The sequence below is a fragment of the Vicugna pacos genome, chromosome 20 (assembly GCF_048564905.1).
Source record: "Vicugna pacos chromosome 20, VicPac4, whole genome shotgun sequence".
NCBI classification, from domain to species: Eukaryota; Metazoa; Chordata; class Mammalia; order Artiodactyla; family Camelidae; genus Vicugna; species Vicugna pacos.
In genome coordinates, this window is record NC_133006.1 from 34,853,385 (window position 1) to 34,864,906 (window position 11,522).

Sequence of the window (11,522 nt, forward strand, 5' to 3'; positions counted from 1 at the left end):
CCAAAGAAAGTCATAAAATGCATGCATGGCTGTAAAAGTATGTTCATGAAACTATCCTCAAAAGGCCTGACTAGAAAATACTTATAGTCTAGAGTTGGAAAAATGAAGGCATTTTCTCCTTGAAAGCAGCAGAGCGTTGTTTCTCAATTTAATGGAATTCTAGTACAAAAACACCCGATGATCCATTTAAATAACAATGCCAGGTCTGCTGCAAAAATTCACAGAAACAAGGAAATCAATACTTACAGCTGAAAACTTAGCACAGCCAGGCTGCCCTCAGCTCAGACTATTGAGTCAACAAATTAAAGAGAGAGAGGGCCCAAGGTACAAGGTACAGCAAAAATGTGTCACTGTGCCTTCTAGACACAAGTGTGAAAGTCCTGGCTTTGGTGGTAATTCAAATTTTTACTCCTTAAGGAACTGTTGTGGAGTTCGAAATGCAATTCCTTTGTTTTCTTTGAGGGGAAGGTGTGTGTGTGTGTGTGTGTGTGTGTGTGTGTGTAAAACTAAACAGCGTTTGAAGGCTTAAGCGTTTGAGTCCATGGAAGTGAATAGGCCATATGGTCTACTGCAGAATAAGTAATTACAGACTTATTAAAAATACATGTTAATTTTACTCACTGACACCCCGTGGTAATGGCTTCCTCAGGATCTAATCCGTTCTGCCCATTATACTTATCTATTTCGGGTGCAGGAACCTCTCGTCCTGAACGAATGGCTGGAGCAAAATTTGAGCTGACCCAGCCCCATCCCGAAAGATGAAATCACTACTTTTCAGGGATGTAGATCATTGAAGATTATTTTCTCTGCTGCCCTTTCTTTATGTTCTCATTTTGAGTCAGAGGCAGCTAAAGCAGAAAAGAGGTTATTCCTCCTCTCAATCCCTCAATCTGAAGGGGAAAAAATAAAAAAAAAATATTTTTTTATAGAGGGTAAGACAGAAATTTCCCTGAGTTGCCTCTTTAAGGAATACAGTACTCATCTAGGTTAAGAACCCCGGAGTAAATCACTGATACTTGAAAATGGATTGTAAACTTTATCCCCATCTGTTTTGGCGAAAACAGCCATGACATTTCTTCTCGCTCTTAGTGGCCCAGTTGCTTATCCGAACTTCCCCAACTTTAATATGCGTATGAATCACCGGGTGGGGAGGGATCTTGTAAAATGCAGATTCTGATGCAGTAGGTGTGGATGGGGCCTGAGATTCTGCCTGTCTAACAAGCTCCCTGGTGATGTGGATGCTGCTGGTCTGGGGACTATTCTTTGAGTGGCAAAGACGCAGCTAACTGCAAGATGCTCTGGAGCTGGCCGCACACACTCAGGCGTCTGTGTTACTAGATTATTAATTGAATACAGATTAAAATGCAGGCCTTCATTCAGAATATTAAAGTTTATTTTCTTAGACTTTCTTTCTTTAACCATTGAAGTTTCTTTAGAGTTGGTCAGTTCCACCCAAAGATCCTGGCCATCCATGGACTACCATTGGAGAATATAACCACAGAAGACATTTCTCTCTCATAACCTGGCCCTGCTAGTCATTCCTCTGAGATCCATAAATCATCAAAGCTTCGTTGCCTATCAGCCTATATAATTCAAATCAAAGCCATGTGTTTTTCTAAATGGAGATACATTTATTTATGTTCAGTGATTACAGATGATATATGCTCCTTGTTTAAAAAAAATCAAACAATTAAGAAATAATCTGATATGTATTCTTCCAAAGGTAATTTAAATTTGTATCCCAGCAAAATATGACACATGATGGACATCTGAAGAGCTGCAACATCAAATGTGAAATCCCGGATGCCGAGGACGGTGACAGGCGATTAGGCTAAAAACAGCAATAGGTATCATGTACTGAGTGTCTGCTTTGATGAGCATCCTCCTGTGTGCTCTGGCTGTATTGTGCCCTTCACACCTGTAATGGTCAGGGTTCCTGGATTCAAGCAAAAGACACCAATTTATTAACTCTGAGCAGAAAAGTACTGAAACAGTGTGTGTCTGCAGTTCGCTGAATGGGAGGCTAGAAAGCTGAGCTCTGGAAATGGGCAGAAACCAAGGAAGGCTGAGCAGTGGGGATGCAGTGTAGACCTTGTCACAGGATCACTCCAGTTAGCGCCTCGCCACTGTCAGACATGGGCTCCTGACGCAGCCCCTCGAGTGGCTTGGCAGCTGTCCCCACACCATTGAAAGGCTCCGCTCCCCTGGGGGGCCGGAATCGTGCCTCCTCACCAGGACTCACATAACTGAGGATCCCCCCAGGGTCATCACCAAGCAAAACAGACTCTACGGCTTTTCATGACCTTGTTCAATCCACACAGCACATGGGTGACACGTGGGTGACGACATTCAGGACATGCTGCCCCCCAAACCTGGCACCTTGGCCTACTGAGTACTTTAAGCTGAGGGAATTTGACAAATGGCCAGTGCAGGAGGGACTTTCTGACTTTCCCTTGAAGTAGATCGTAAAAGCCCTCATGGGAGAGGTGCCCTCCCTAAACCGGGCGGAGAGGGGCATCCTTGTTTCCTGAGACAAAGGGACACAGAGAGGAACGCCAGGCCTTGCCAAGTCTCCCCCAGTGTGCTAAACTCACACCCTGTGTCCCAGCCCATCTTCCCACTACTGCCCTCTCTTCAGCAAAAACACCCAGGGACAGCTGTTTCTTCCAGTCTTCATTTCCTTATAAAGGCCCCCATGTGGCATAAAACTTACACTAAATAAACGTACATGCTTTTCTCAGTTAATCTGTCTTCTGATACCGGGGTCCTCGTCAAGGACTTTGAACATTAGAGGGAAAGACGTCTGTCCTCGTCTGCGCTGCAGCTGATGTGATTATTGCTGTTTCCAAGAGGAGGATGCTGGGTCCTGGAGAGGAGGCAACTTACCCAAGAAGCAAAGGCCCTGTCGCGTAAGCCCAGCAACCCCTCCCCCCAAAGCCACGCTTCCTGCTGCCTGCCCTGGGACTTCACGCCTCACCCTGAGGTGGAGGGAGCAGCGTATCATTCATCTGTGTATCTTTTGGATCACAATCATACTAGTTTCTAAGGAGGAGCAGGAAGAGAGAAAAAACAAATAGCGGAGGTGACTTTTCTCCGCTCCAGCTGTTGTCGCGCTCTTCATCTCCAGGAGGAGACGCAGCAGGACGGCAGAGCTGCGGCAGGACCCGCGGACCGCCTCTCCCTATGCTTCTCGCCTGACCCGCCTTAGCACACTCCGGCGCTGCCGATTTCACGCTGAGAATTAGGCGTGCTCAGTTCAGACTCCTCTCCGGTAGAAATCGTCCTTCCTTCCCCACTTGTGGAGGTTCACCACCAGTTTCCTAGGATGAAATATACTCACAGGTGAAAGTTGGGATGAAATATACTCACAGGTGAAAGCTGTCAGCACCTAAAACCTGTCCCTTCGCCACGCCAGGCTGCAGGACGGTCACTGTGGGGCAGGAGCAGGGCAGTTCCCTGGAGAGCATGGCTTGTTGTTCCAGTGGAACTTCCAGCCTTTACCTGGAGGGATGGCTTTGTCTTAAGGGGTTCAAACAAAACTAAGGTAGAGGGTGCTCGTGGTGAGCTGAAGCCCGTGGCTCTGAGACAGCCAGGGCACTGCATCAAGATGTCTTAGGGGGGCTAGAAAGAGAAAAATACGTAGTGTATTTCCTGAAGCCCGGAAATGAAATTCCCCCCCATTACTTTCATAGTGGTCTAGATTTCACTTCTTCCCGGAGCCCTAGCCCCACTTTGGTAGGAGAAAAACGCTTAGACCAGCAGGAAAGATGAATCCATCAGCAGTTCTGTTTCTGTGTGTATTGAGTCTCAAGGGGCCAGACCAGAACTCAAAGGTGAGGGTAAGTGGAAAATACACGCAGGCAATATTCCACCAGCTGTATTTATGAGCCATTTAGAGCGTCCCAGGAGGGCTACGGCTTAAACTCCATCAAAGCTTTGCGTACTTTCTCTCTTCTTCCCACGGAGATGCCAACAGTTGTTCATTTTGCAAGTTTCTGTAAGATCCGAATGCTTCCCATGAATGGTACCTAGAAGGAAAACAGTGATTTTCCTGCCAATAACTGAGAAATCCTGGGGCTGAGGGAGAGAGAAAAACCTGCAGTGTTTCTGTTTTCCATTTTGCACCTATCATGTTAATGCAGGGACTGTGCACGTCTGGCCTGTGAGACAGCCAGTTACCTCTTGTTTTTCATGTAGTAAGTTAGGTCGTCATCCACGGGCATGGGGCATTTTAAGGACCCAAATATTGAGTCCAGTTTCTTTATTCCTTCTGTTCCTTTTTTCTAATTTCCTCGTTGTTTAGAGGAGTCTCTAAGCTCAACGAGGTCTCAAGAAACAAGTTCGCTGCATGACATACGAAACAAGTCAGGCTATTTCAGGATGGGTCTAGTGCTTCTCATTGATTGACTGATTCATCCATCCAAAAAGCATTTATGGAATGTCTCCTCTGTGCCAGGTCCAGGAATAGAGAAATAGCCTCTAAAAAAGCTCACAGTCCTGAGGAGCTTATGGACAGGTGAACATCGTCATGCTCAGAACAGTGTGGGAAGTGCTATCATAATTTTTACGAAAGTGACCATTTTTGCTTATTTTCTATTCTGGTACCATGCATGTTAATGCATATTATCCCCAATCATCCCACTACTCTCCAGTAAGTTTTTTTTTTTATCCCCTCTATTTAAGGAAATAGACTGAAAGCGGCTCAGAGATACACTGCTGAAAATATTAGCACTGGGGTCCAAACTTGGGCTGTGATGCTCTGAAACTCCCGTTCTTTGCATGTTGCTCCTAAGTGCAGTAAGAGAGCAAAGGCAACCACTCCAGACCCAGCGAGGGCTCCAGGAAGGCTTCCCAGAGGAGGTGAGCAGGAGGGGAGATTCCAGATGAGGGACAAGCTTTCCTTTACACCCCCCTTTACACAAAGCCTCATCAAAATGTGCCTGGACCCTTGAGTGGTGGGAAAAGAGTGACAATCCCGCATTTTGGGGGGAAAAGTAATAACTGGGCCAGGAAGGGAACACACGCAATGATCAAGGGGCGGCTGTAGTCTGCAGAAAAGCCGAAGCAACGCTTGGCCATGGTAGGTCCGAGAGAAGAGACAGTACCTACCAAGCAGCATCCTGACGTGCGTAGCCTCAGCTTTGTTCCTTTGAATCACTGCGCCTCCTCCCGAAGGTGCTCGGCTTATTTCTCACACGCATAAAGAACGCTGCTGAGGAACTGGAATTAAATAGAGTAAAATCTTATTATTTTGAGAAATGGGAGATTGTGAGGCTCATTTGAATTAATTTTTAAAAAACATCCTTACTCCAGGATTTGTTTAAAGAAATACTGATAATTACGTTACAGTATTTCTTTTTTTTCTTTTTTTGCTATAAACTCAGGAATGAATGGGATACTAATAAGGAAAATTAGCTAAATGAATCTAGGATTACAGTTCCGCAAACACTGGGTAATAAGTGTGAATCTCATAAAAGTACAGATTTCTAAATTACAACCCTTCATGCAAACTTCTCACCCAATAAGATCACTGTCTCTTAATTAATATAAATCCCCAAATGCTGGGCCCAATTAAAGAAATTTTACTGTACAGCAAATCATGAGGCGGGTAGTTGCGATTCTGTACTTATATCAAGAAAGCACTCTCAGAGTAATGATATCAAGAAATGCTTGAAGCCACTCAAAGGGGTGGGAGAGATCCCACAGGTAGAAGCTGTATTGTGTCAGAAGCCCCGCAAATGCCCCGGAATGTTTAGCTTTTTACTTAGTGGTCACTGAGTGCCTGCCATGTGACCAGGTCTCCATAAATACAAGCAAGACCCGGTCAGTAAGGTGCACAAGTGCCGAGGGTATGTCCTGGCTCTCACGTGCATAAGCATCGTGTGTGTGATAGATCCAGCACACACTCACCATTCCCATCCTCCCGTGGCCTCTCTTCCCTGGAGAGGGGCTTGAGTCCTTTGGTAGGTAAACTTGCTACTGAAAGAAAGGTCACTCTGGCTGAGAATTGTCACAGCATCTCTCCGGCACCCAAGTTACAGGCGAAACACCAAGGATGGGAAAAATCAGGCTTTCGTTAACCAGGTAACCTTTCCCGTGGCTGGTAGGGTCTGTGCCTCCAAAGCCTATTTTTTGAATTTTCAACTTTGCAAAAATGAAAGATGTTTCTATCTTCCTCTTCCTCCTCCTGCTCCTCCTTCATCTTCATCTTTGTGTTATTATTATTACTACTACTACTATTATTATGTACTATTATTAATCAAAACCTGAACGTCACACATTGATGGTAGTTTAAGCAGAGACCCAGAAGAGCCAAAGAAAGCAGAGGAGACAGAGAATCTCAGAGTCAGCAGACAGTCCCAGGCACAAGTTATCAGATGGGCAGCCAAGTTATTAGAAGTGAGTGCCTCTAAGATAAGACGACTTGAACCTTCTTGGGGACAATTTAGTAACAATTAGAATGATGCATTACTTCTGCCCTGGCTTGCCGCCAGACCAGCTCTGGAAGCGCGGTCACACTCTAACTGACTTGGCATGTGGAAATCAAGCTAAACCTCTTCAACCGTAAGAAGCGCTTCCATCTGCCCACCTAACTTTGCAGAAGAAAAGAGAGAGTGAGAAGTACAAATATTTGAAGATCTTAAAATAAACACTGCTATCCTCTTGTGGTCACCAGCCACGCCAGCCTTCTGAGACCCCCCCCGGTCACCCACAGCCACCCCTTCCTTGGACCCCTCCCTTCTCCATCCGCCGAGTAGTGATGTGCAGTTTGTTCCCTATGCCAGTGTCCCCTGTGTGAGGGGTGAGAGGTCACCCCTTCTGCACCCAACAAGCCATCAGCATTTGGGGGTGCACCTCCAGGAGGGGGTACCTTTTCCTAATTCACATAAAGGCACACTTGGTGTGAGCTGAGATTAGCCCGCTCTTCCTCTTCATTCTGTGGAGAAAGCCTTACAGAAGCCACTTTCTCCTTGCTTATTTCTGGACAACCATCTGGATATTGGTCCATTTTTCTTCTCTTCCAGGTGGAGAAAGTGTAACCATTTGGATTTAGACTGAACTTGATTTGAATCCCGCACTGTATCTGCCACTTTTCCATTCAAACGACCTTGCATCGATGACATACCTTCCCTCGACTCCAGCATCCCCATCCACAAAATGGGCATAGTAATAGCTGTTCTTTAAAGATTGTTTAAGGATTAGAAATGGCATAATATACAGAGTTGGCAGAGAAGGAGGATAGCCATTGACAGTCAACAAAATCACCAGGAAAGGGAAAATGACTTTCTTGAAGTTTCTAGGAAAAAAAAAAGTTTGTGTCTGGCCCGTATCTTAAATAAACTCTACCAACTTCCGTAGGCTTTTCTACACTGTTCTTGAATCTCACGTGAAAATAATCTAATTATATAAAAATGCAGATTTTCCAAACAAAAATGTGTTGCATCCACTTTTTATTCTCTCTTTAAAATAATGCAAGCAGTTCTGCTACTTTGAAAAAAGGACTCAATTTGCAGTTTTTGATTTGTTTATTGCTTTTCGAGGGAAATGTATGGTTCATAATTAAGTACACCTCAAGATTTTGGGTGTGCACCTGCCTCTTACAGAAGCGAACATTACGAACCACGACAAAGATAAAGCATCTGCAAATGACAAATGAATCAGAGGTGCAGAAATGAAAGCAACTGATGAAGCCGTATGTCACCCAGGAGAAGCCAGGGCTTAGGACGAGAAAAATAAGCCAACACTTCCAATTTTCAAAATGAGCCTCAGGATTCATTTGCCTGGACAACGGACTGAAGCAGAGAACTCGGTTAAATTGGTGGCATGTTAGAGCTGAGAAGGACACAGTGATCAGGTGGTCCAACTCCCTGGTTGGACAAATGGGGAAACCGAGGCCCAGGGAGCCACACAGCTTCCTTTCGTGGCCAGGCTAGTGCCACGACCCAGGTTTTCTCACACTCTAGCCACTGAGGAATCTCTACTTCACCCTGGTGTGTTCCTAGGAAACCCACCGGATTCTGATGGTATAGGAAAGGAATTTGGGGTCTACACCTGCCTGGCCTGCACTTGTTCAGGCTCTGCCTGCTGTCCTCACGGGAGAGGCAGATCAGAAGATCGGGAGAAGACGTGACCTGGGAGATGGGCTCTCCCTCAGGTTCCGTGTATGGCTCCTGCGTCTCCAGGCTAGTGTGGTGCCTGGCTCGCGGCAGGAATTCCACAGGTCTTTACTGAATGAAAAGACTTTGAGTGTGCACTCTCAGATCTTATTAGTTTAAGAAATACAGTGATGATCATCATGACCTCTTGCCAATTAGCAAGGAAAGAGAGAAAGGAGGGGCAATATACGTAAGTAGAAAGATCGGGGACTCAGGAAAAAGAGGTTCCAATCCTGGCTTGGCCCCCTGCCTGCCCAGGACAATGACCTTTCCTGGACTTGATTTTTCTCAACTGCTAACGAATGGGGTAAAAATGTCTATTTCACAAGGTTTTATGACGGTTTTACATGATAATATTTATGAACTGCTGGGCACTGTATCTGGCACAGACTGGGAGAGCCATAAATAATCAATGAGACAGAGAGAGAGGAAAATACTGTGGCAATGGGTGTTTTCCTCACTCTCTCTATTCTTTTGCCAATAGGCACAGACAGAAACTGCAGGGATAGAAAGACCTTCCCTGCAACTGAAAATGGAAAAAGGCTAGGGGAGCTAGGCACAGCAGGCAAAACGGACTTTAAGCCCAGACTGTACTAAGAGAGAGAGTCACTACATAGTGATGAAGGGGTCAGTCCAACAAGAGCATGCAACATTGGTAACATTTATGCACCCAACATAATAGCACCTGAATGTGTAAAGCAAGTATTAATTTTAGACCTGAAGGGAGAAGTAGGCAGCAATACAATAATTGAAAAGTGGGAGCAAGAGTGTTTCATGCTCTTCTCTGAGCAGCTGGGAGATCGCCCCTCCCCCCTTCAATAAATCGGCCAGCGCAGGGCTCCTCGCAGCAGCTATCGCGGGCAGGGTGCAGGTGCGGGTGCCGGGTCTAGGTGGCACCAGCAGGGAGCCAGGGGCTCCCTGCAGGTGTGCGATCAGGGTTCTTAACGGCTGGAAAGAACCCAAGGTGTCAGCAGACTGAACCCTCTCGCCTTATGGTTGAGATACCTTGGGAGATGAAGGGACTTACCCAAGGTCACACAGAGACCTTACGCTTCCCCTAATTCAAGGGCAGCCTCCCTATACGCACACCCTAAGGGGCTGATCCAGGCTGCAGTGCAGGGGCTACTGGGGGACTGCATCTTTGTAAAGGGAAGTAGGGGAGACAGAGGAGGGGATGAGTAAAGAGTGGGGAGATAGGTGGTCCAGGCAGAGAACTCCGCTCTCGGGGAAGCACCCAAGGAGCTGAATCCCTCCCCCTTCCTCCCTGACAACAAAGGAAGAATGTTACTAGGTATATGGTTTTGTTAGAACTGTCCTAACGAAGTACCACAGGCTGGTGGCTTAAAGCACGGAAATCTATTTTCTCACACTGTGAATCAAGGTGCCGGCAAGATGGACTCTCCTGAGGCCCCGCTCCTTGGCGCGCAGACGGCCGCCTTCTCCCTGTGTCTTCCCATGGCCCTCCTGCTGTGTGCACCTGTGTTCTCATCTCCACTCCTTATAAGGACACCAGTTACCTCAGGTTAGAGCCACCCTCACCACCTCATTTTATCTCAGTTATCTCTTTAAAGACCCTACCTCCAAATGCAGTCACCGGCTGCCGTCCTCGGGGTTAGGACTTCGAATTTTAGGGGGGACACAGACAGGGTGATTTGAGGCCAGGAGAAGGGGCAAAACACACACAGAAGGTGACAGGAAGATGGAGATGAAGAATGCAGTGATGCGGTCACAAGTCAGGGGACGCCTGGAGCCACCTGCAGTTAGAAGAGGCGGGCGAGGATGCTCCCCTCCAGCCTCCAGAGGGAGCGAGACCCTGCTCACACTGACTTGGGACTTCTGGCCTCCAGCGCTGTGAGAGAACATGTTTCTGTCGCTTTAAGCCACCTGCTTTGTGGTACTTTGCTCAGCAGCCACAGGACACTCGTACCAATGGGGAAGCTCAGGGTCTGCCCCTCCCTGTATTATACACGCTCTGGACAGCTTGGCTTTCTCAGCTGCAGCCCAGGAATGGAGGGTGGGGTCCCCCTGGGCCATCAGCATCTAGATTCAGGCTGATCCCCTGAGCCCCGCGGTGTTGTCATGGGCAATGCTGCCTGGGGACCAGGCTCTGTAGCCGGGGCTGGATGGTCCTTAGTTGCACAGGGTCCTCAGGCCCAAGAGACCGGAGGAAGGGGGAGAGGGAGACAGCACAGAACTGTGAGCAAAAGCCTGGATCCTTCTCAGGAATCCCAGAGCCTGTCCCCTCCTGGGGTTTGTGCTCCGGATAGGCCCTCACCTCTGTTACTCAGTGGGGAGTTCACAGCAGCAAAGCCAGGCTTTCCCTGCAGGAGAACAGCTCAGGAACCATGGAGCTGCCTCAGTTGCTGGTGGCATCCTTGCTGGAAGGATTCACAGCTCCTGACAGAGGAGCACTGGAATCCCCTGCGGGAAGGAGGCCCCCTAAAGCCAGGGCTTTGTTATTTCTCAAAACCCACCCGGGAGCCTTGTTTCCAGACATGGGGCTCAAGTCCCCACTAGGCCTGAGCGCAGCCCAGTCCCCCGGCAACCCCAGCTTGGTGCCCGAGTCGCTCTGTAACGCATGCGCTTTATACGATGCTATTAGTCCTGAGCTCTTCCGTGCACTGATAAGCGGGAAGCACCCCCTCCTGTATTTGGACGCGTCTTTCCCTTTTAAAGGTCTCCCCTCAGCCTCGCATGCTCCTCATTCAGGCTGACAATAGCCCTGGCAGTAACGAGGCACCAGCGGGGAAGAGCTACAGCTTCATAAAGCCCAGGCCCCGCGGCCTCCCACTGCCCACACTTAGGCTCTAATAAAGCCCTTTCATCGCTTCAGGGCTGCCGTTTTCCACCGGGCGCCTGAAACTGAAAGGACGCTTTATTTGTACCTGGGACGCGGTTGAGAGCAGTCACGGATTTCAGCCACCTTGCGTGGGCTGAGAAAGGGAGCCAGGTCCAGGTAGCTTCAGGCCTGATCAGGTGACAAGACTCCCCAGGAGTCGTGAGGCTTCTAGAAGTTTCTAGAGTGGCTCCCATCCAGTGTAGATGCAGGTGGGCTGCATCGCTGTCTTTAAACACACAGCTAACTTGTCTCCCCGACTTTCTTTTCGTGTAGAGGAACAATCTTTTCACTCTCCCCTCTGAAATCACTTACCAGACTGGAAAAGAGCCCCCGCTGTCTCCAAACCCCACCCTTTCACAGCACTTCATGGAATGTGAGCCAAGAGCTTTCATCACCCTTGTATATTTACTCAGTGAGTCTCTTGTGCTATTACTATGTGTTTTTACAAAGTGTTTTTATGCTGTTTTTATAAAGTGTTACTTTTTTTGATTACAAAGTCATTCATGATGTCGGTTAAAAATGCAAGC

General features: G+C 47.6%; 1 long non-coding RNA gene across 1 annotated transcript; it reads right to left on the bottom strand.

The window, feature by feature from the left end:
- Positions 1-1,643: 1,643 nt before the first annotated feature.
- Positions 1,644-11,286, bottom strand: LOC140687796 (uncharacterized). The gene is made up of 5 exons (XR_012062358.1): positions 11,042-11,286; positions 5,110-5,220; positions 3,945-4,028; positions 2,729-3,320; positions 1,644-1,936 (listed from the first exon to the last, which is right to left on the bottom strand). It is a non-coding gene; the product is annotated as an uncharacterized lncRNA (long non-coding RNA).
- Positions 11,287-11,522: the final 236 nt, after the last annotated feature.